Here is a 22,852-nt window from a genome sequence, read left to right as displayed (position 1 = left end):
CCACAAGCATATCTGATCTCCAAATAACAAGATGTACAAGGTTGTCCTTTTGACTTCCATGAGCGAAACAGGATTCGACAGGATAACGAGGGACGCTGCACTAGTTACACTAAACTAATGCTTCAGGGTGCCCACGATTAACTGCCAGCCCTGGACGGACTCGTGTGCAAGTGGCCATGCATGCTGATCGTTGCGATTCCGAAGCGACCCCCACTATACCTTTCCGCAATCGGATCTCCTCCCTCCAAAAAGGCCATGGCATTTTCGATCCAGCCTGCTGCAGCTTTACTTGAGTAATTTACGCTAGTTTTAGTGGAAGTATCTTTAGAGTTTTATTTGTAATGATGAATAAGTTGCTGCATAAACGCTTTTAATGTTGTGGTAATATTTTTAAGAGGAGAGAGAATTGAGTTTTATGGAGATGAAATTCACTTGGCACGATTAAGAACTATCAATGAGTCATAAATTAAATGTATATGAGACCATATAATGAAACTTCCTATTAAAAGTGTGTGTTTCGTACATGTTTCATTTCAATCTACTCACTCTGTCCCAAATTATAAGGCATTCCAACTTTGTTGGAGAGTTAAAGCATTTCAAGTTTGACCAAATTTATATAATAAAATAATAATATTTATAATATCAAATAAGTATCATTAGATTCTTCATTAATTACATTTTTATAGTATATATATTTGATGTCATAAATCTTTATATTCTCTTTATAATTTTGATCAAAATTGAGATGTTTTGATTCTCTAAGAAAGTTAGAATGACTTATAATTTGGAATGAAGAGAGTATGTGACATGGCAGTTTTGGAATAACGTCATGAAACTCTCGAATAAGACTGCCTTATTAGTACCAATACTAAACTAACCATCGGTTAGTTAAAATGATTCTTCCTTGCTGCTTCCTCGCCTGGCTTTGAAGCGGGGTGTGTGTATGTGTGTATATATATGGGTCTTGGGCTTCATGTGTTTGACCACATCGATCGATCACCATCTGTATGTGGACAACAAATATATATTGTTGTTTCTGCATGCTATAGATCCTTTGTTTCTCGATCACTCATATTATATAATATATATATAACTAGATCGTCTTAGCTTGCTTGGTGATCGATACGATGGCGAGGATGGCAACGGTGGCGATGACTGCCTTCCTGTTCTGCGCTCTCTTTGCTTCTTGGACGACGACGTCGGAAGCGGCACGCATGGGGCGGCAGACGACGGGTGATGTGGTTGCTGTTGCCGCCGCTGTCAATGGAGGTGGCGGAGGAAGCGGCAATGTGGCCTACTGGGAGAGGCAGCAGCGCGGCCTCGTCGTCGGCCGTCGGCCGACGCTCGCGTCGTTCACGCCGCGTGACGACGGTGCTGGCGGCAACAAGAGAGAGGTGCCCTCCGGCCCGGACCCCATACACCACGGCGACGCGCCGCTCACGTCGGCTGCTCCGACGAGCCCGAGGGAAATTAAGACGAGAGAGTAATGACGTGGACACATGTGCATGCAGGCGTTGTAGAAGGCGTAGTAATGTACGCACGCGTACGTACGTGTTTGGTCCTTGTTTGTCGCATTGGGTTGTACTGTGTGTAGTGTGTTAACATATGTATATGCGGATATGCTCTAGAGGGTTGGTTAGGCGTGTTACTTGTCTTGTAATCCAAGTAGATTAGTTTGTCATGGGTGTATCTCTATATGTTGTTGTACTTGATTGTTGTACAAGCCACACCAGGGGCTGTTCCTGGTATATAGTGACGCAACTCGTTATACCCATTCTCATCTATTCCGCATGGTAATCAGAGCCAAATTCCTAACAGAAATCACCAATGGCGTCCTCATCGTCCTCCGCTGCGTCTGCATCTCCCTCTCACGGTTTTCCTTGACCGAAATGCTCGCCCACAACAATCATCAGATGTGGCGTACGTGCCCATGACCTTTCGACGCTGAGGGCACCACAGTTCGTCGGCTTCATCAGCGCATCGGCGCAACCGCGCAACCCCCGGCGGCATTTCTTCCTCAGCCCATGGACAGCAAGAACAAGGACGTGGCGCCACTGCCCGAATCCAGAATATGAAACCTGGATCGCCAAGGACCAGCAGGTCCTCAAGTACTTGTTGTTGTCGCTGTCGCGAGAGATCCTCTCGCAAATATCTACGGCGGAAACCGTCGCCGCGGCATGGGCCACGATCGAGGGCATGTTTGCCTCTCAGTCCTAAGCACGTGTGACCAGCACACGAATGGCGCTCACGACGGCGTCCAAGGGGGCGTCCTCCATGAACGCATATTTCACCAAGATGAAGGCCCTTGCAAATGAGATGGCATCTGCTGGGAAGCTTGAAGACGAGGAGCTGGTGTTCCACATCCTCACGGGACTCGACCTCAAGTTCAATCCGGTGGTGTCTGCCATCACCACTCGGGTCGAGCTAATTTCGGTCAGTGAGTTGTATACCTAGCTCATTAGTTTTGAACACAGAATGGAGCTCCACAGTGGCGGTCATCAATCCTCCATCAACATGATGGCCAAGGGCGGTCGCGGTGGTGGAGGCAATGCGTGCGGTCATGGTGCAGTCCGTGGTGCTTTTGCACGTGGTGGCCAAATGGGAGGACGCGGCGATGGACGCGGCTAGGGTGGCATGCCATCTAGTGTCACTTGCCAACTCTGAGGCAAGGACGGGCACACTGGCATTCATTGCTTCAAGCGGTTCGACACGTCCTTCACCATACCACTGCAAAAGAGTATGGCCTCGGCGACTACATCCTATGAAGTCGACACCAACTGGTACATGGACTCTGGCGCCACTGACCATGTCACCGGCGAGCTCGAGAAGCTGACCATCCGCGACAAGTACATCGGCAATGAACATGTGCACACTTCCAATGGAGCAGGTATGGAGATCGGTCATGTTGGTCATAACTTTTTGGATTACCCCACTTTGCTAGCAAAATTCATCTCAATAACATTCTTCATGTTCCAACAGCCAACAAAAACTTGATCTTTGTTCGTCACCTAACACGTGACAATAATGCCTTTCTTGAATTTCATCCCGATCAATTTTTACATTAAGGAATAGGGGGCGAAGAGGACCCTGCTTAGAGGCAGATGTGAAGATAGCCTCTATCCTTTGAGTTGACACCAAATAAACAAGTGCTTAGCGTCACTTCACCATCTGCGTCCTTGTGGCATTCTAGACTAGGCCATGCTTCCACTCTCGTACTCTAGCAGGTTCTAATTAAGTCACAACAAGCTTCCTTTTGTTAAGAGTTCAAATAAAGATGCAATTTGTGATGCATGTCAAAAGGGAAAGAGTCATCAGCTGCCCTATCCTAGGTCTACTAGTCCTTTGGATTTTGTTTTTTCAGTGTATGGGGACCTACTACAACTTTGGTTGGGCCCAATAATTATTATGCCAGTTTTATCGATGACCATAGCAAATTTGTTTGCATCTGTCTTTTGCGCCATAGATCTGAAGTTTTCCATGCTTCCGTGATTTTTAGAATCTAGTAGAACGTCAATTTGATCGTAAAATTTTGGCTAAGCAAACAGATTGGGGAGGTGAATACCAATCCTTGAATTCCTTTTTCAAAAGAATAGGAATCAATCATCATGTTTCTTGTCCCCATGCACATCAACAAAACGGGTCGGCAGAACACAAACATAGACACATCGTTGAAGTAGGGTTATCCTTGCTCGTCCATGCCTCAATGCCTCTCAAATTCTGGGATGAGGCTTTTCTCATGGCAGTCTTCCTTATCAATTGCCTCCCTTCAAGGGTTATTGATAATGAGACCTCTTGAACGCCTTTCTTGACACAAACCAGATTATACTTTCCTAAGGAACTTTTTGTGCGCTTGCTGGCCTAATCTTAGACACTATAACTCTTGAAAACTTCAATTTCGCTCTTGTAGATGTGTTTTTCTTGGGTATAGCAATTCTGATAAAGGGTTCAAGTGTCTAGATCCTACAGAAGGGCGTGTCTATACTTCTCGGGATGTGGTGTTCAATGAGCACGTTTTTCTTTTCTCACAACTGCATCCGAACGCTGGAACTCGTTTGAAAGCCGAACTATCTCTTTTCTTGACACTCTGCTCAATCCCTCTGCTAGCTTCTGGGATGCAATTCTACATGATCATCATGTTCCTAACTCTGTATCTTCTAATGGTATGTCGAGTTCTGGCGCTTGTGATTTTGCTGCAGGAGAAACAGAGATCAATTCTGGGGCCAGTGTGTAGCCAAATGCCCCGTGATCGCATGTGCTTCCTAGGTGGGAGCAGGATGGGTGCAGGGTTTGGTGCTAATCCACTTGCCAATACTTGCATTAAGGCTGGATCTGGTTTAGGATTTTTGTCGTTAGCGCCTTCACACAGAGAATCCTTGGGGGTCTGGATCGTCTGTGACCGGCTCTCCCTCACCTCCGCCTAACGGCCGCATTGTGGCTGCACAGGGTGATCTAGGAGCGGGGGGGACATCTATGTTGCTGCCAGCCCCACCTACTCTTGTCACGCCCGGTTTTCCAAAGAGAACCAAGCACTCATCATATGTGTGCCCAGGAAGTCCACACATATAACAACAGAATAGATAATATCAGAAACAATGTTATATAGCGGAAAACATACTTATATTTAACACTTACAACTATCAGAGTATTGCGGAACATATGATAATCTTCTCTTGAGGCTCCATACTTCTCTGGGACGGCTGACTGGGGGCTCCGTATGCCAAGCACTTCTACCAGACCCTGGAAAAACTCCACAACATCTTTATCTTTCTGAGCAGCACTTTTCTACACACTGGGGGTGTGGGGGAATAGCAAGGGTGAGTCCATGTCGAACTCAACAAGTATAGGAGGAAAGTATAATGAAATGCAAGGCTTAGACAAAGGAAAGGCTGACTCTATTTTACTACAGATTAGCATTTTAGTTGATAAACTTTTATTAAAGCAACTTGTTTACTAATGTGAGTGATATATCCCAACCCTTAATTAATAGAGTATTAACATCATTATTACCGAGGTAGCAACCTCATAAGTAACCCGGAGTAGCGACCCCACTTAAGAGCACGGGATAGCGATCCCACCAAAGCATGAGGTAACCACCTCAATCCATAAATCCGCCTCCACCATAGAAAGCCATGCAGCCCGAGCCCGTCGGCCCAACCCAAGGCCCAGTTTTTTGGCCCGACCCAAGCACGGCCCGGCACGGAGGCAAGCGAGCCCGGGCTGGCCTAGCCTGGAGCAGCAGGCCATGCCTAGGCCTGACCCCAGGCACGTGGGCCGGCACGGCATGGCCTGCTACAAAGCAGCCAGCCCGGTGACGGCCAGGCCTGCCAGCGCCCCGGTCGCCCCGCCCCCACATATAAGCGGCTCCCCCCCGCTCCCAACCCTAACCCTCTTGTCTCCAGTCTCCACTCTCCTCGCCCACTCTGTAGTCAGAAGTCACCTCGCTTTCTCATCCGCTCCGCTCTCCGCTCCAAACCCTAACCCAAATCCCTAGTTCCCCACTCTCTCGCCGCAGCACAGGCACGCAGCCGAGCCCTGCTCACCCAGTCACCTCAGCCTCACCGGTGGCTGGCTCCGCTGTCTGCTCCCAACCCTAACCCTAATCCCCACTCGCTCGCTGGCTTGCATCCACGATCTGGTGAATCTGAGCTCTCTCGTGATCTACTGATCTCATCCATCGTCCCTGACTCCGGTGACCTCGATCCGCCTCTCCTCCCTTCTCCCTCTCTCCTCCCTTCTCCCTCTCTCTTCTCTAGCTCTCAGTGAACTATGTGAGTTCATGACCGTGTTTCTGTCCATCCCTCCTCCGCCGTTCGCCATCGTTTCTAATCGGCCTCTCTCCTCTAGGTGGCCCTCGTCATCTTTGGCACTGGGCTCCGGTTGCGCAGGTACTCTGCTAACCCTAACCCTAACCCTAACCCTAACCCTAACCCTAGATCTATCTAATGTCTTCTCCACTTCTTGTGTCTCTTCTATGTCTTCCACTAACTCTAGATCTGTACCTCTATGGCTCTATCTCTCTGACTCAGTTTTTCTCCTCTGTGCAGGTCGGTTGCCGATGCCTCGTCATCCTCTTCCTGTGGCATAGACCGGGCATGGTGGCCGCGCGCACCATTGAGGAACGGTGCTGGAGATAAGCCATTCGTGGTCAAGGTCGCCATGGTGGATGACGATGATGTCGTCTATCCACTCACTAGCAATGATGACCTGATCGTGGTAGGGCTACTCCTAGAGGACGATGACGACATCCGTGACGACGCTGCTATGTTGTTGGGTATCGATGTCGATAGCAGCTCTGCTCTGATCGATCTGGACGGTGGCGACAGTGGTGGAGGGGCGGAGCCGTTGCCGTCGGTGATGGCAACAGGGACACCGGTCGGCTCCAACAACACAGATGGTACCTCATGCCTTGGTAAGCGTAAATCTGGTGTCTGGGTTGATTTTGATGAGATCTATGAGACTTTGAATGGTCAAAAGGTTACAACTGCTCCTATCTGTAAAATGTGTAAGAGTAGATTGTCTGCTAGATCTGCTGCTGGCACTGGCCATTTGATTAGGCATCAGAAATCTTGTAGGAAAAAGGTTGATCGTGCTACTAGGGTTCAGTCTAGGCTTTCTTACAATCCTGATGGATTTGTGCATAACTAGGACTACAATCCTGCTGTTGCTCGCTCTGAGTTGTGTAGGTTGATTGCTAGGCTTGACCTTCCATTAGGTATAGGTGGGTCACAGGCATGGGAGGATTACATTGTTCTTACTCATAACCCTAGGTTTGCCAAGGTTTCTAGACAGACCACCACTAGAGATCTTGGTAAGCTGTTTACTGAACACCATGATAAGCTTAAGAATTTTGTGTTGCCGGCTACTTCTTATGTTGCTTTGACTTCAGACATTTGGTCTGGTAATGCTAAGGACTATATTAGTGTTGTTTCTCACTATGTGAATGCTGATTGGGAGTTACAGAAAAGGGTTATTGGTCTTAGGCTGATTGAGGTTAAACATTCTAGTTAAAACATTGCTGAAAGAATTGCTGCTGTGGTTGAGGAGTATTGTCTGATTGACAAGATTTTCTCTAGCACTCTAGACAATGCTTCTTTTAATGCTAGGGCTATGAACACTTTGACACCTCTATTTGCTTGTTACTTGGGTCCTGATCCTTCACCCGATCCTTTGGATTCTAGTAACCGTAAGTACAGTCTTGTACATCAACATTGTGCTTGTCATATCATTAATCTCATTGTAAAATCTAGATTAAAGAGGTTGAAACCTTACATAGAAGATGTTAGAACTGCAATTAACTTCTTAAATTCCTCTAATCAAAGAATTGCATTATTCAAGGAATATTGTAATGCTAAGGGTGTTAGACCTAGAAAGTTTGGCTTGGATATGGATGTTAGATGGAATTCTACTTACCTGATGCTTAAACACTTGGTTCCATACAAGAATGTCTTTTCTGTGTTCATTAATTTCCATTATGGTTCACAATTGTTGACTACAAATCATTGGTATTTTGTTGAGAAGTTACTGGAGTTCCTAGAACTCTTCTATGACTCCACTGTTGTACTATCTGGTGTTTATTATCCTACAAGTCCACTTGTTCTGCACCATATCCTAGAGATTGCTTCTCATTTGCATGCATGTGAAAAAGAGCATAATCTGAGAGCTATTGTATTACCTATGAAGCTTAAGTTCCTTAAATATTGGCATGACATACCTCTGTTATATTCATATGCATTCATTCTTGATCCTAGAGCTAAGATAAGTGGTTTCTTTAATGTGCTGCAATTACTTGGTGAATACACTAGTTCTGAGTACAGTTCATACTATGCTGATGTTAAAACTGAATTGTATAAACTGTTTAACAAATATGAGAGCAAGTTTGGTGCAGCTAGGTCTCAAAGGGTTGCACAACCATCACATCATACAGGTAAGAAAAAGCAGGCCTGGGGAAGAATCTTTGGCCGTGGATCAGGTATTGTTGGTGCTTCCCCTCTCCCTACCACTTCATCTTCATCTACTGCTGTTTCTGAGCTATCAGCTTACTTAGACGGTGACAATGTCACTTCTTATGAGGATGATTTTGATCTACTTCTGTGGTGGCATGACCACAAGCTAGCCTTTCCAATCCTATCTATAATGGCTAGAGATATCCTATTAGTTCCTGTATCTACTGTCTCTTCAGAGTCTTGTTTCAGTTTGACAAGTAGGATAATTGAGGAACGGCGGTGGCGCTTGTCACCAGAGACTGTAGAGATGCTGACTCGCTTAAAGGAGTGGGAGTTAGGAGAAAAAAGGGAATGTCATGCTATTGACAACCAAGAACTTGAAGACTCATTCCAGAACTTGTACCTGCTGGTGGTGCTCCTGGTACTTAGTGAGGTACTGAGGTTGAGACTTGCCTCCTGAGTGTGTGTGTGTGATCTGTGACTGTGAAAGGGTGTGTGTGACTCAGTGACTGTGAAAGACTTATCTATCATTTGAACAATGGCCAATTAAGAGCTGGCTGCACTCTTTTTTCTTTTCTATGGTTTCTCACAAGGGTGAGTTTTACCTAGAAAGGTTTTTAATGAGCCAGCATTGCACTAAACAGCTCATTTTGGTTATTTTCTGTTGTCTGTTGGCTTTGGACTTTGATTCTATGAATTAGTGAATATTTGAACTGTGATCTGTGAATGTTTCGGACATTTTGACTTCGATTCTATGAATGTATGAAAATGTGACCGTATCGGACAAGTTTTAGACTTTGATTTTGTGAATATAAGAAACTGTGATGATGTATTGATATGAACTGTGAATGTATGAATTATGAAACTATGAACTGTTATCTGTTTGTGAATGCAAAGGGTAACAGGCCGCGGGCTGGCACGGCCTATGATTCTGGCCGTGCTTCGCGGGCCGGCCTGGCATGGAAATCGGCCCATAGGGCCATGCCTGGGCCGAAGGCCAGGCCCGTGGGCCTATGAGGCACGGCCCATGAGGCACGGTGTGCCGTGCCAGCCCATTGGCTATCGGGCCATGTTGGCACTGGCCCATGTCGTGCCATGCCGGGCCAGCCTGTTGGCCATATAGAGCCTCCACTATCCAATTGTGAGTCATATTCTAATCATGTAAGAGTCTGGGCCACTCATGTCCATGAGCACGGCTGATAGATTAGTTTTAACTCTGCAGAGGTGTACACTTTCACTTCAAGTCATTATTCCCATTTGCCTAGGGTTGCGACTCCCCAAAACAATACCAAGGTGAGCAGGTAGAGTTTCACTACAAGACTGTTCATAGGTTCCAGCTAATAGAGTGTGACCCGCTAGGAAGAGCTTAGGCGCATTGCAACCATCCCCATAGCCATGAGACCCGAATTACCATATTTCAAAACCTAAACCCCAATGTAGTGCCTACCTAGTAAGTCACACCCTACTAGTAGAGGTCCTGATACTACGTCAAGCCAGAGCCATATAGCTTGAAGTTGTATGGTAAGTCCTAGGTGGTCACTCCACGAACAGGTCCTTAGGGAGGGCAGACGCGGGTACCCCTAGAAAACCAAGCCAAGCACTAGTGCTTGTTCCCCCTTCATCACCACAACCATGATTCTATAAAGCATCTTTACTTCACCATGATTATAGTAGCCATTAATCACCATCATAGTAATCAATAATAATCATTAAATTAGTCATTAATCATCATTACTTTCATCAACATGTAATAGTTGTGAGTGGAGCACCCAAGCATAACAACACTACACAAGGAATGAAGTAAAGGGCTAGTCATGTCCTTAGGGTTTGCATAATTTAGGCACATGCAATGAAAGTATATGAATTATAAATGAATAGGAGCAATGTGATCAAATGGTGCCTACACTTGTCTTTTTCCCAAAGTTTAGCTACTCAGAAGTCTTTGGCTTCTATCTTCTGGTTTCTAGCTTCTGCTTCGACTGTCGGTCCTCAGCTCTTGGTCTTCAGCGCTAATGGATCACGGTTCCTCTACTTGCAGCAACCAAACAGAACAAACAGACAGCAAACACAACTAAGAACAACAAAGAACTCACAAGAAACGTTTGAAGAGAGCACACTAAACGGCATGGCTTGTTGCTACGGTCATGAGGCATAAGAATGGCTAAGAACAGAGCTATCGTTGAAGAGGACGCGTCTATCAAGATTGGCAATCATAACGGAGAAGATAACTATAAGCTTGATTCATTTTAGTTAATGAAATAAGGAGATGGATGTTGGTATATTTAACGCACATAGATAAATCTGCAAGTGCACGGATACCGCTGTAACATTCACCCAGAGGTATTCCAAGTATCGTATCTATAAGAAAACGTGTGAGACTAACTACGGTCTAAATTAACTAAGGGTTGCAACAAGGTTAGGATAAATAGGAGCATAGAGAGGATAACTAAAGTTCTTTAATTCTGACTTGGGTAAGGTTATGTCTTGTACTATTCAACTAGGGACATTATTAGGGAAAGACACTAGCAGAGGATGCTTTCCTTCGCAACAGCGTCCTACATGCACCTACAGACGGGAGGCAGACTACAAAGGATCAATGAAGCTATATAGTACAAGCTATATAGAACTTATGTCACTCACACTATCTACCACCTTTCAGAATGCAGGGTGCATCCACGATTAACCTAAGTGTAAGCACCACACTTACACTTATGATTAATACTCTACTCCCCCTAGGAAGAGAATAAAGCACTCAAAAGAGAGTCATGAACCTAAAGAACAATATAAACAATATGCTTACTTGAATCAGAAGTTGATTACCAGAGAAATCTCAGACGCAAGCTCAGATAGAACTTGAATCTGCCAAGGTACAAGCCATAGAGAGAGCACCAACTGGCCAGCACCCCCTCTAAGACTAGATCTATGGAGGACTAATCTTCTCTTGATAGCTGGCTCTAATCCTCATGATATGAATTAGGGTTTCAGGATTGCCTCTAGGGTGGGAGGTAGGGGCTGCTATATATAGGCCGAGGTGGAGTAGGGGGCAAGGAATCACCACATCATCAATCCGCATTAATTCCCTCGATCACCGTTGGATGCACCGACTATAAACTACCTTAAATTAATGGTATAGATCTTGGAAATGCATATGAGGCGACGGAGGGCAAACAGACTCTGAAGCAGGCCATCCGTTTGCTTGTTTGGAGTGTATGATAGTGGTCCTGGGAGCTATTTTCTAGATAAATCCTCCTACATACAAATATTTACCAAAGCTCATGGAATTCATTAGTTTAAACCCCTATACCTATGTTTGGTGATGGAATTAAATATAAATGCAGGTTATGTTGACGGTTTATAATTGGTGTTAGTGACCATCAACAAACTCCCCCAAGCTTAACCTTTTCTAGTCCCTGAGCAAAGATAAACTCAGCAATGGATTAGGAGTTGCTACAATGCTTTCACACCTCAAAAGTACACAGGCATTCAATCGAGAATTCTCCTTCGAATTAGAATAAACTGATCTAACTTTCAAACTTACCCATATTGCCTTCAACCATGGGGCTTCTTAGCCTTTACTTAGGTCTTGAGCAATTGAAAGATAGAATGATCAAGTCAAGCACTGTGTCTCAAGTTATTTGTTCCACCATTGTTCTGGAGTTTTTATAAGTTTTCAAAATAAAACTCAAAGATTCCATTGTATGACACTCTCAAGTCTCTCAATATATGTGGTATTTGTGGATCCTCACCAAAGGCAGTAAAGATGTTATGCCTTTTTTTATTCCTACAACTAAAGCTTATGTGGAGTTCATAGGTAGAGAGAAAGCTAGAGCATACTTGCAATGCATATATTGTAAAGTCAAACAATGGATCCAAAGAGAGTTGAGTCATACAATTAAATCATGATGTGCATGTGTCTGGATATATATGGTGGCTAACCTAATTCTACTATGCTCCTTGAAAACATATCTCTCTTTAGAAACTTAGAAACATTTGCTAGAGAGCAAGGGCTTTCTTATATCTCTCTCTTTCTCTTCTGTTTTTAGGCGGGCATCTAAGTACCTATTGTTTTAAATATCTTAGACACTTGTCCATTTTTTCATCTCTTTTTTCTTCTTCTTTTTTTGTGAATAACTTTTGCTTAGCCCCATGTCTCTTTTCTACAACAAAACTTTGAAAGATAGCAACAATAACTTGGAGCATTTATTTGGTAGATGAAAAACCTATCAAGCATGTTTTGTGTTCACTCCCAGTGTAGGAGTAAAATATTTTTGGGTGGATCTAGATGGAAGGCATGTTTTTGCGTACTCCTAGTGTAGGAGTAGCAGGTATATGTGGTGTGTACATGATCTTAATTTTAAGAGCATGACAAACCTCTCATAAGGGTCAACAAAGCTTGACAAAACTCAATGCAAAAGCAAACAACATATATGTGGAGGTTTTCCTAGCCTAAATAATATGTATGGCTCTGGTGGGAATTCAAGCTTTGTCATATAGGAACTCATCATGTAGCATTTTTGTGTTTTTCTAAAGATAAATCTCTAGAACTTTAGTGTCACTTGGAACAAGATAAACAATAGCTTAGACCTTCTCATTTCATATCCATCAATTACCTAGACTTAGATCAAGCATATGCTACCCACGAGTTTCAAGTTCATAGTAAATCTTTATATCAAATCAGTCGTATCCAAAACTCGAGAGAATTCGAGGCTAAAAACTAGGTATTTGAAAGGAATTACAACAGAGCAACTATTTATCATTTCCATTTTTAGAGATCATTGAGAGTCCTCTTTATTTTATTCAGCTCTTAAAAACAAATTAAAGCAAACTAGACACACCTTTTTTATTTTGCTTTCAATTTTATTAGATCACACATTATTACTATAGCTATATATATATTTATTATAAAGATAACTTTTTATTTTATTTCATTTATCAATTTTTTAACTATTGAAAAGAAACTAAAATTAAGACAAAAGGGGAAAGAATACATACCTAGATACATAGGAGTGCTTTTCCCCCAAGCTAGCTCTTTTGGTGAGGGTTTGGTGTTTTAAGTCCTTCGAACCGGACTTCTCCTTATGAAGTTTAGTGACTAAATACCTCAGTTTGCTCTGAAGAGGAGGATTCTTGTGATGATGCCTCTAATGGTGATGCCACCTTCTTCCGCCAAACCTGTCTTGGTTGTGAGTTTTGATTTTGGTTTGACAGATTTAGGACCTTCACTTATAGAAATTTGGGGAATCGAATGTCTTCCCCCACACTTTGCTTGAAGAGTGTCTTGCTCATAAAACAAGGTAGAGATCAAGTGCATGGGCTCTATTTTTGGGAAAACACCAACATGACCAAAACTTTATTTATTCTTCTCTAACCTTAGACACATTGAACAAGATGAAGTTGATGTTATGTGCTTCGTTCATTTATATCATGGGTGATAAGATCAGAAGATTGAGCATGAATGTAGCATTTAAGTTCATTTGGCTAAAAGGGTTGAATTGCTTAACCCATGGAAGGATTGTCTATCTTCACATAATGTATTAGACTTTACATGATTATGACTATCATCTTCCAAAGATAGGATGTGTACTTTTCAGTTTATTTAGTTAAGACTATGAGATCAAGAAAGTGGTGCTAGGAACAAGCTTAAAGAACAGACATGTTGAGCTAATCAGGTTTGATCAGGTAAATTATAACTCAAACATATTTTGTTTCTTATTTATGTTCCTACCAGAATTAAGGAAAAGCTTTTTAAATAATGACCATTTACCTTAGGATGTTACCTTTGTCATTGGAGCGTAATGTCACTATATGACAAAGGGTAGATGACTCGTTATGGTCCTTCCCTTTTGCTTGAAGTTTTCCTTGTTTGGCTAGCCTCACAGTATGAGTTGTTCATGAGCTTCTTGTCTCCTAGATTGCACCTTTTCTTTCTCATACTTTTGTCATGCCATCTTTTTGCTCTTCAATCTTTTGACACCTTGTTAGACCTTTTGCCTCACTCATTGTTTTATGCCTGCAAAGGATTAGTGGACAACACATACCCAAAGGACTACAATTTTGAAACATGGGTTGTTTGTCTAGAATTTTATAATTTCCCTCTACGCTAATGAAAATATGGTTTTGGGATTACTTTAGTATAGAGATCATGTTTTATACAAGCATGGCTCAAGACAAAGGTAACTTGCAGCAAAAGACAAAGTGAATGAACTTTAGTACCTACAGTTCTTTCATCCATGTTGAATGAGGTATGTAGTTCTTACATCTATAATGAATGAGTTGTGTCTTGCTTTATCTCTGATTTGAATTCATCTCATGACTTACCAATATTGAATTAAAAGTTTTCTGCATAGGGTTAGTCCAATAAAATATCCAGTATCTACTAAGGCATACTATCAACTCAAAAATTAACCTAGACACCATGTCTAATTTTATTTAGGAAGACATTTTAACCTAAGCACCATGCTTAATTTAAAGAGCCTTTGGAAGTAAGATCAACACACCTCTTGGTTCAAGAATCAAACTAAACACCATATCTAATTTAATTTAGGAAAATAGTTTAAACTAAGCACCATGCCTAATTTAAAAGGTGTATGAAAATACTTCAAAACCTATGCATACTATAGTAAACAAAGGTAGCATGAAAGTATTATAGAGATTTCTTCAAATAGAGATGAATGAACATGATTATTGTTTAGCAAGTTGAGCATGATTTAAAGATAGAGACAACCAAGATGAATTAGCAACATGGCATAAGATTTTTCAGAGAAGTTCATCCCCCACACTTGAATTTTGCAAGGCAAAATCAAGTTTGGATGGATGTGATTCAATGTTGCATGATGGTTGGTTGGACATATCTGGCGTTGTCATCCTTCATTCTTTTTGCTTCAAACCTAGAATGGTTAGTGACAAAAATACCCAAAGAAATATTTTCACAATTATATTTCAAGGCTTACTTCACAAGGGTATTACAACAAAAAGTGAAAGCTCATGTTACCTCTTGAAAGTGCTTGCTTTAGGACAAAAGCTCATCCTTAGAAAATCTTCTAATTGCACTCAAGTTGGTGAAGTGGTTTCCCCTCCAACATCAACCTTTGTGTACCTATCTCAAGATTCACACAACGAGATCTGCAATATTTATGATAAACATATGCATCTACAACCACCCTTTCAAAGTCTTTATGGACAAGGAGAATGAGGGGGTTGAAGATCTCATGTGTGGCAATGTTGGAGAGACCAATTAATTAAGGAGATTTCTCATGTGAGCATGGATTTGATGAGGTATTCATGAAATAACTTCCATGCTCATTGATGTTATCTTTCTTTTCAAGCTCTAAGGGTGTTTCTTCATGAATGTCTATAGGCGGAAACATTATCTCCATCATTCCATGCCTATGACATTCATTGGACGTTTTATTGTCCAAGATTTCCCATGGATTGGTGGCTCTCGGGTTGATCTCATCTAAGGCCTCCTTCAAACTTGAATAAGTCATGTTTATTAAAGAGATTGATTTAAGCTCACCGTTTGGATCTAAGCCAAGTTTGGATTCTACCTGTAAGGCTTTGTTCTTGTCCATCCATTCTTTAGCAACAGCATACAAGTTCTTAATACATTCTAGTCATTATCGTTGCTCTTTTTGGTCATCCTTGTGGCCTTCATGACTCCCATGCTTAGGGTGTCTTGGTGGATTTCTAGGATCATCATGAGTTTTAGGAGAAAGAGCATAAGAGGAATCAAGGATGGGATTAGAGATGTGATCAGATGAGACATCTAATATGGGCATAGAAAGGGAGAGAATAGGAATGGCTTCTAGATAGCTTCACTCTTCTTCTATGGTTTCACTAGACATGCCACCCTTGTGTTCTTCCCAATGTCCTATATGGGAATAAGGACGCTTTTTAAGAGATCCCTTCTTGAAAGGATTTGAATTATATTTGCTAGAAGGTCTCTTGTGGAACTGGAAGTTTAAGCTTTTCCCAAAATCAGCATCAAAGAGGTCTTCCTCACAAGAAATTTCAAAAGGTTGAATTTCTTCTTCCCTTGGAGGATTTTGGGGGTATTGATGGTTCGGGATTGACAGCTAAATCTTGGGATTGGAGTGGTTGTGATTTGGCTATCAAAACTTCCTCTTATTGTTTAGGAGAAGATTCATTCTCTTCCTTGGGGAGTTCATTATGAATGCTAGTGCAGGGAGCCTTTCCACTAATTATATCAAGCATAGATCTTGCTTCACTAGCAGATAGATGAAGAAAATCTCCTCTAGAGGTTGTATTAAGGTATTTCATGGAATCCTTGCTAAGACCTATGTAAAAATGTTAAAGAAGTATAGGGTCTTGAATGGCAAGATCTAGGCCAGTGATGATGAGTTCATTAAAATGATCCCATGATGTACCAATAAATTCTTCTTCTAGTTGCCTAAAATTTAGAACCTCTTTCTAAAGGCTAACCATTTTAGAGATGCGAAAGAAGCGTAAACAAAATTTAGAGCATAACATTTCCAAATCTCCTTGCATACTTCCTATGGTTTGACTATACCAATGTTTAGCTCTTCCTGTCAAAGAGAACAGAAACAACTTCCATCTTAAAGTTTTGTCAGACATGCCAGCGATATGCAAGCATGCATAGGTCTATTTAAACTCTTATAGGTGTGAGTATGGGTTTTCGTTGCTTTCTCTCAAGAAGGATTTATCCCGAATCAATTTTATAAAACATGGGCGCAGCTCAAAGCCAGGTGTTAGGATGGGCTCTAAAGATTTTGGTGGCTCTAGGCTTGTACTCATGAGTTCAGCATATTGATAGATAGGAGTGGAATCCATGTTAATAGAAAAAGTAAAATAAAATGTTAAGCTTGGCTCAAAGTGAATTCAACAACCGTTTTCCTAGCAACGGCGCTAGAAAGTTTGTTGGTATATTTAACGCATATAGATAAATCCTTAAGCGCACGGATACCGCTATAGCTTTCTCCCAAAGGTATTACAAGGAAATGTGTGAGACTAACTACGATCTAACTTAACTATGGGTAGCAACATGGTTAGGATAAATATGAGCATAGAGAGGATAACTAAAGTTCTCTAGTTCTGACTTGGGTAAGCTTATGTCTTCTACTATTCAACTAGGGACATTACTAGGGAAATACACTAGCGAAGGATGCTTTTCTTCGCAACCGCATCCTATGTGCACCTATAGACAGGAGGTGGACTACAAAGGATCATCAAAGCTATATAGTACATGCTATATAGAACTTATGTTACTCACGTGATCTACCACCTTCTAGAATGTAGGGTGTATCCACGATTAACCTAAGTCTAAGCACCACGCTTACACTTATGATTAATACTCTACTCCCCCTAGGAAGAGAATAAAGCACTAAAAAGTGAGTCGTGAACCTAAAGAACAATATAAACAAGATGCTTACTTGAATCAGAAGTTGATTACCAGATAAATCTCAGATGCAATCTCAGATAGAACTTGAATCCGTCAAGTTACAAGCCGTAAAGAGAGCACCGATAGGCCAACACCTCCTCCAAACTCTCCACTCACTCTCTATCTCACTATTATTTATAATGATGAGGACACCACTCCTTCGGATGTACCCGCTGATCCTCCAACTATCATGCAAGGTCCAATGACCCGGGCTCGAATGCGTCAACTCAATTTAGAGGTAAGCTCATTCTTAAGGGATTCTTTTTATACTTTTGAGAATAGACTACTACCTAATGATGTTATCTTGCTTAAGAACATCAGAGAGGGTCATGAAGGACTTAGAGGATGTGGTGGAGGTGAAGATGACTAGCAAGGATGTCCAACAGGAACTAGAGGCCCGGTCCAACATGATTTCAAGTCTGCCTTGGCCTCTAGGACCAGTCCACCTTAAACTGGTCACCCAGGATGCATACGGACTCTGTTTTCAATGATCCACATATGGATGGAAGCTAATTTGATTAAGAAGCCAATCCAAGTGGTATCATGTCAAAATCGCATCAGAATCAACGAGAATCGTCGAAACAAGTCAGCATCCAGAATTTGCCAGGGTGCAGCGACACCGTCTTTTGGTCCGTTGGACCATATATCGTGTTTGGGCCCATTAGGGGGCGCGTCCAGAGTTGGCAATAACCCTAAGACCTATATAATCATTTGCCGCCACCGTCATTAGGTTTTGGGTTTTGCTTAGATTATTCTATCAAGAATAGTTTTGCCGTTCATCGGTTTGTGAGACCCCAACTTTGAGAGATTAATCATTCATCTGCAATTTGGTTGTGTTCTTTCTTGTTCTTGCTTGTGTTCTTTATTGCACAGGCAGGGATTAGCCTTCTTGGTGAGGTCAACCTGGTCCGAGACTTAGTTGATAACTAGAGGAGCTGTGGTGCTAAGATTGCAGGGTTCGATCTTTCGATCTGAAGCCGGATCAGTGTGTCATTCTCCGCCACAACGATAGTTACCTCTACCTGATGGAAGATTGGGATCCCCGTTTCCATTAAGTAGTAATCAGAGCTAAGGTATACTGTTAGGTTCACATTTATTCCCTAGTTTGAGTGTTTCACATTCGTCCCATAGTCCAGTGCCATACTTGTTTTTCCTGTCCTAGAACCTTCCGCGCCATAGCCTTTGCATATTTCAGTTTCAGAGTCCGTCGTGTTGAGTTTGTGTCCTAGCCAAGGTCTTGTTGCTAGTTAGGTCATGTTAGAGTCTAGTTTGTGTGTTTTCCCCCATCATTTCTATCAAATCTTTGCTGTTGTGACTAGTTTTGTGCACATTGTTCCCATTTTGTCCTCTAATTCGGAGCCAATTCTTAAAACTGGTCTAGTTTTCACATACGAACTCCGATTTCGACGTTCCATATATCAAAATCAATTAGAAAAAATTTTTGGATCCATCCATCCCCATATTGTTAGGGTTGGAGATTTTTATTTTGGTCAAAAAGTGGTCACAAGATCCTATTTTCGTGGTCATAAGGTTTTTGTCGATTTCGAGCAAGTTTTCTGAAAATTTCCATAGGCCACGACTTTCACTTGTTTAGGCTCATATTTTTTGTGGTTACTTCTTTTGTGCTCCTAAGTGAAGGAAAAATATCAAAAAAATAAAATAAAAAAGTTGAAATTTCCCCAAAAAACAACGACAACCCCAAAAAATAGAAAAAATAGAGGGGCAAAAGAGGAACAATATCTAGAGGAGCACATAGAGAAGACCAAAGTGAGTTGTGTTAGCGTGTGATGTCTGGTTCCTTGTTTGTGTTACTATTTCCATCCATCATACTTGTTTTCACACACCTATCATCTTGTTGTCCACCATACTTTTGTCACACACCTGGTACTTAGAACATTTTAGACCAGCAATGAGAACAAGTACTTTGGACTATAATTCAGCATTACTTTCTGTTACTGACTTGTGTGCCAGATATACATATTACTTTTTGTGTGCCTTCCAAGCTCCACAAACTCCTCAGATCAGTACAGAAAAAGGGCCTTGCAATCTCGGTACCACTACCTCACAGGTATCACGAACCAGCCGCCGGTTGTACCGCCCACTGCTTGCGTTGGTAAGAACTTTGTAAGAGCTTGGTAAGATGCTTCCACTTGCTATGAAAAGTGACACCACTGCAACCACGTAGTCATTTGGTAGGGATAACTTTCACCGTTTGTTCCTATTTTTGTGTTTACATTGGTAGGAGGTGATCAGACTAGAGATAACAATCCTAAGGGTTTCAATGAGTGTGTTAGCCAAGAGCAACTACAAGTTGTTGTAGAGGATGCCTAGAAAAGGATGAATGAGGCCATCAGGAAGGCCGTCACTGACACACTCATTAAACTCAACATTGGCAACAACATGGAGAGATTGGACAAACGAATTTTCACGCTAACCGACAAGGTTACTGAGTTGGAAACATTGGTGGTGGTCAACAACAATGACGTCTCCGGCAGCAACACCGATGGTCTCTTGCCAGAAGACACGGTGCATGATGCCATTAGGAACATAGATCGAGCAGCCTTCTGATAAGCAAGATTACGACGACGTCTTCGCCGCAACACGACAGGTATGGGTGGTGTCCACCACCATCAAGGTAATAATCACCGTGTACCCGATGATCCTTATGCTAAGATTAAGTTCACAATACCATCTCTTTTGGGTCATTATGATGCTGAGGGATATCTTGATTGAGAGATAATGGTAGAACAAAAGTTTAGTGCCCACCTTGTGCCTGAGCATCATAGAGTTCGACAAGCTACTAGTGAGTTTAAGGATTTTTCCATTATTTGGTGGAATGGGCTAGCTGCACAGGATGCTTTACCTGGTATGTGGGAAGAACTTAAGGTAGCTATGTGTGATTGTTTTGTTCCCCCTTCTTATCATAGAGACTTGCGTAAGAAATTGATGCGTTTAGAACAAGGAGATAAATCTGTACAGGATTACTATGGTGAGCTCCAAAAGGGATTGATGCGCTGTAGTGTTGTGGAGGGGAATGAAGATGCCATTTGTCATTTTTATTCAGGTTTGAGGCGTGAGATTCAGGACATTGTTGATTATAAAGAATTTAACACTGTCAACCAGTTGTTTTAGTTTGCTATGCTTGTAGAAAAGGAATTGTAGGGGCATGAACAGCAGAGCAAGAGCAAGGTCAGCACCACCACATACACGCCATGCTCGGCACCATCTTCGGGGCTGACCAAGCCAACCACTTTTTGGGCACCTCCACCAGTGAGCAAGCGACCAACAGCCTCTGGAGTTTCCGCTACACCTAAGGCACCTCCCACATGACCTTCAGATTTAGGTAAAAATTCTTTGTAGGTGCCTACCAAAAGTTCCTCATCCGTTGCATCGACGAGGCGCACTTCGGGCATTCAGTGCCACCGCTGCCATGACATTGGCCATGTGCAGAAGGACTGCCCAAGTCAGCGGGCATATATTGCTATAGAAGATGGTTACATCAGCACTTCTGGCATTGAGGATGAAGAAGATCGAGATGCAGATGAGGAGGACGGTGAAGTCCTTGGTGACAAGGCCACGGCGGCCTATAGGAGCATCATTGTATAGAGGGTGCTCAGCTCACAAGTCCAGCAACCTAAGAAGCTACAACGCATAACTTGTTCTAGATTTTCTTCGTCATCAGCGACCATCGTGCATGTGTCATTATTGATGGAGGTAGCTGCAACAATTTGGTAAGTTCTGATTTGGTCATGAAGCTTGGCTTGACCACACGCCCACACCCACGGCCATACCATATTCAGTGGCTAAATGATTCAGGTAAAGCAAAGGTAACACAAACTTGTAGAGTATCATTTTCTATTGGTTCTTATGTTGATTCTGTTGATTGTGATGTGGAACCTATGCAAGCTTGTTCACTCTTATTGGGTTGTCCTTGGGAACATGACAATGATGCTACACACCATGGTAGAAGTAATAAATACACTTTTGTACATAAAGGAAAGAAAATTACTTTGGTACCTTTGACCCCTGCTCAAATTGTAAAAGCTGATAGAGAACGCGCTGCTAGTTTGAATGATGTCCAATCTGAAAATCATCAAGTTGCTAATTCTATTCTCACCTAAAAAGGATAAGTCTACAACTATTTCTAAGGTTGAGGGGATTAAATTGAAGGGTGGTGTTATGCTTGCAACAAAATGTAACTTTGCTAAAATTTTTGATGATGATATTTGCTATGCTTTGGTATGCAAACGAGCTATGTTTTCGCTTGACGATATTGTTAGCTCGGTGCCTCCTGCTATCACTAACCTTTTGCAGGAGTATGAGGACATTTTTCCAGCTGAGATACCCCTAGGGCTGCCACCTATGAGAGGAATAGAGCATCAAATTGATTTGATTCCAGGAGCAACCTTGCCCAACCGTGTTGCCTATCGAACCAATCCCATGGAGACTAAGGAAATTCAGTGGCAAGTCCAAGACCTTTTGGACCATGGGTATGTACGTGAAAGCCTTAGTCCTTGTGTTGTTCCTGTACTTTTGGTTCCTAAGAAAGATGGAACTTGGCATATGTGTGTTGATTGTAGAGCCATCAATAATATTACTATTCAGTATCGTCATCCTATTCCTAGGCTAGACGACATGCTTGATGAGTTGTGCGGTTCTATAATTTTCACTAAGATTGACTTGCAAAGTGGCTACCACCAGATTAGAATGAAACTTGGAGATGAATGGAAAACTATGTTTAAAACCAAATTTGGGTTGTATGAGTGGTTAGTTATGCCTTTTGGTTTGACAAATGCACCTAGCACTTTCATGCGCTTAATGAATGAGGTTTTAAGAGTTTTTATTGGTCATTTTATGGTAGTTTACTTTGATGATATATTGATTTACAGCAAGTCTTTTGATGAACATATGGATCACTTACGTGCTGTTTTTAATGCTTTACGTGATGCATGTTTATTTGGTGACCTTGAGAAGTGCATCTTTTGCACATATCGAGTTTCTTTTCTTGGCTATATTGTAACTCCACAGGGAATTGAGGTGGACGAGATGAAAATTGAAGCCATAAAGAGCTAGCCAGTTCCCCAAACCATCACACAGGTGAGGAGTTTTCTTGGTCTTGCAGGATTCTACCGCCGCTTCGTCAAAGATTTCAGCACCATTGCTGCCCCGTTGCATGAGTTGACAAAGAAAGGAGTGGTGTTCCATTGGGGAAAGGCACATGAGGAGTCCTTTGACACTTTGAAGGACAAGCTTACACACGCACCATTGTTGCAACTTTCAAACTTTGGTAAGACTTTTGAGCTAGAATTTGATGCTAGTGGAGTTGGCATTGGAGGTGTTTTGATGCAAGATGGTAAACCCATTGCTTACTTTAGTGAAAAATTGCATGGCCCTGTTCTTAATTATTCCACGTATGATAAGGAATTGTATGCACTTGTTCATTCTTTAGAGATGTGGCATCATTATTTGTGGCCTAAAGAATTTGTTATTC

The 22,852-nt window shown here is 42.2% G+C and overlaps 1 non-coding gene and 1 pseudogene across 1 annotated transcript; both read left to right on the top strand.

Moving 5' to 3' along the window:
* The first annotated feature begins 2,238 nt into the window (after positions 1-2,238).
* LOC136526170 (kinesin-like protein KIN-14M) overlaps positions 2,239-22,852 on the top strand; it is a 108,486-nt pseudogene continuing 87,872 nt past the window's right edge.
* LOC136530139 (small nucleolar RNA Z247) lies at positions 2,332-2,470 on the top strand. The gene has a single exon (XR_010777634.1). It is a non-coding gene; the product is annotated as a small nucleolar RNA Z247 (small nucleolar RNA).

Source organism: Miscanthus floridulus, chromosome 19, assembly GCF_019320115.1.
Source record: "Miscanthus floridulus cultivar M001 chromosome 19, ASM1932011v1, whole genome shotgun sequence".
Classification (NCBI taxonomy): Eukaryota; Viridiplantae; Streptophyta; class Magnoliopsida; order Poales; family Poaceae; genus Miscanthus; species Miscanthus floridulus.
Note: the sequence above shows the minus strand (reverse complement) of the source record. Positions and strands in the feature narration are given on the sequence as shown.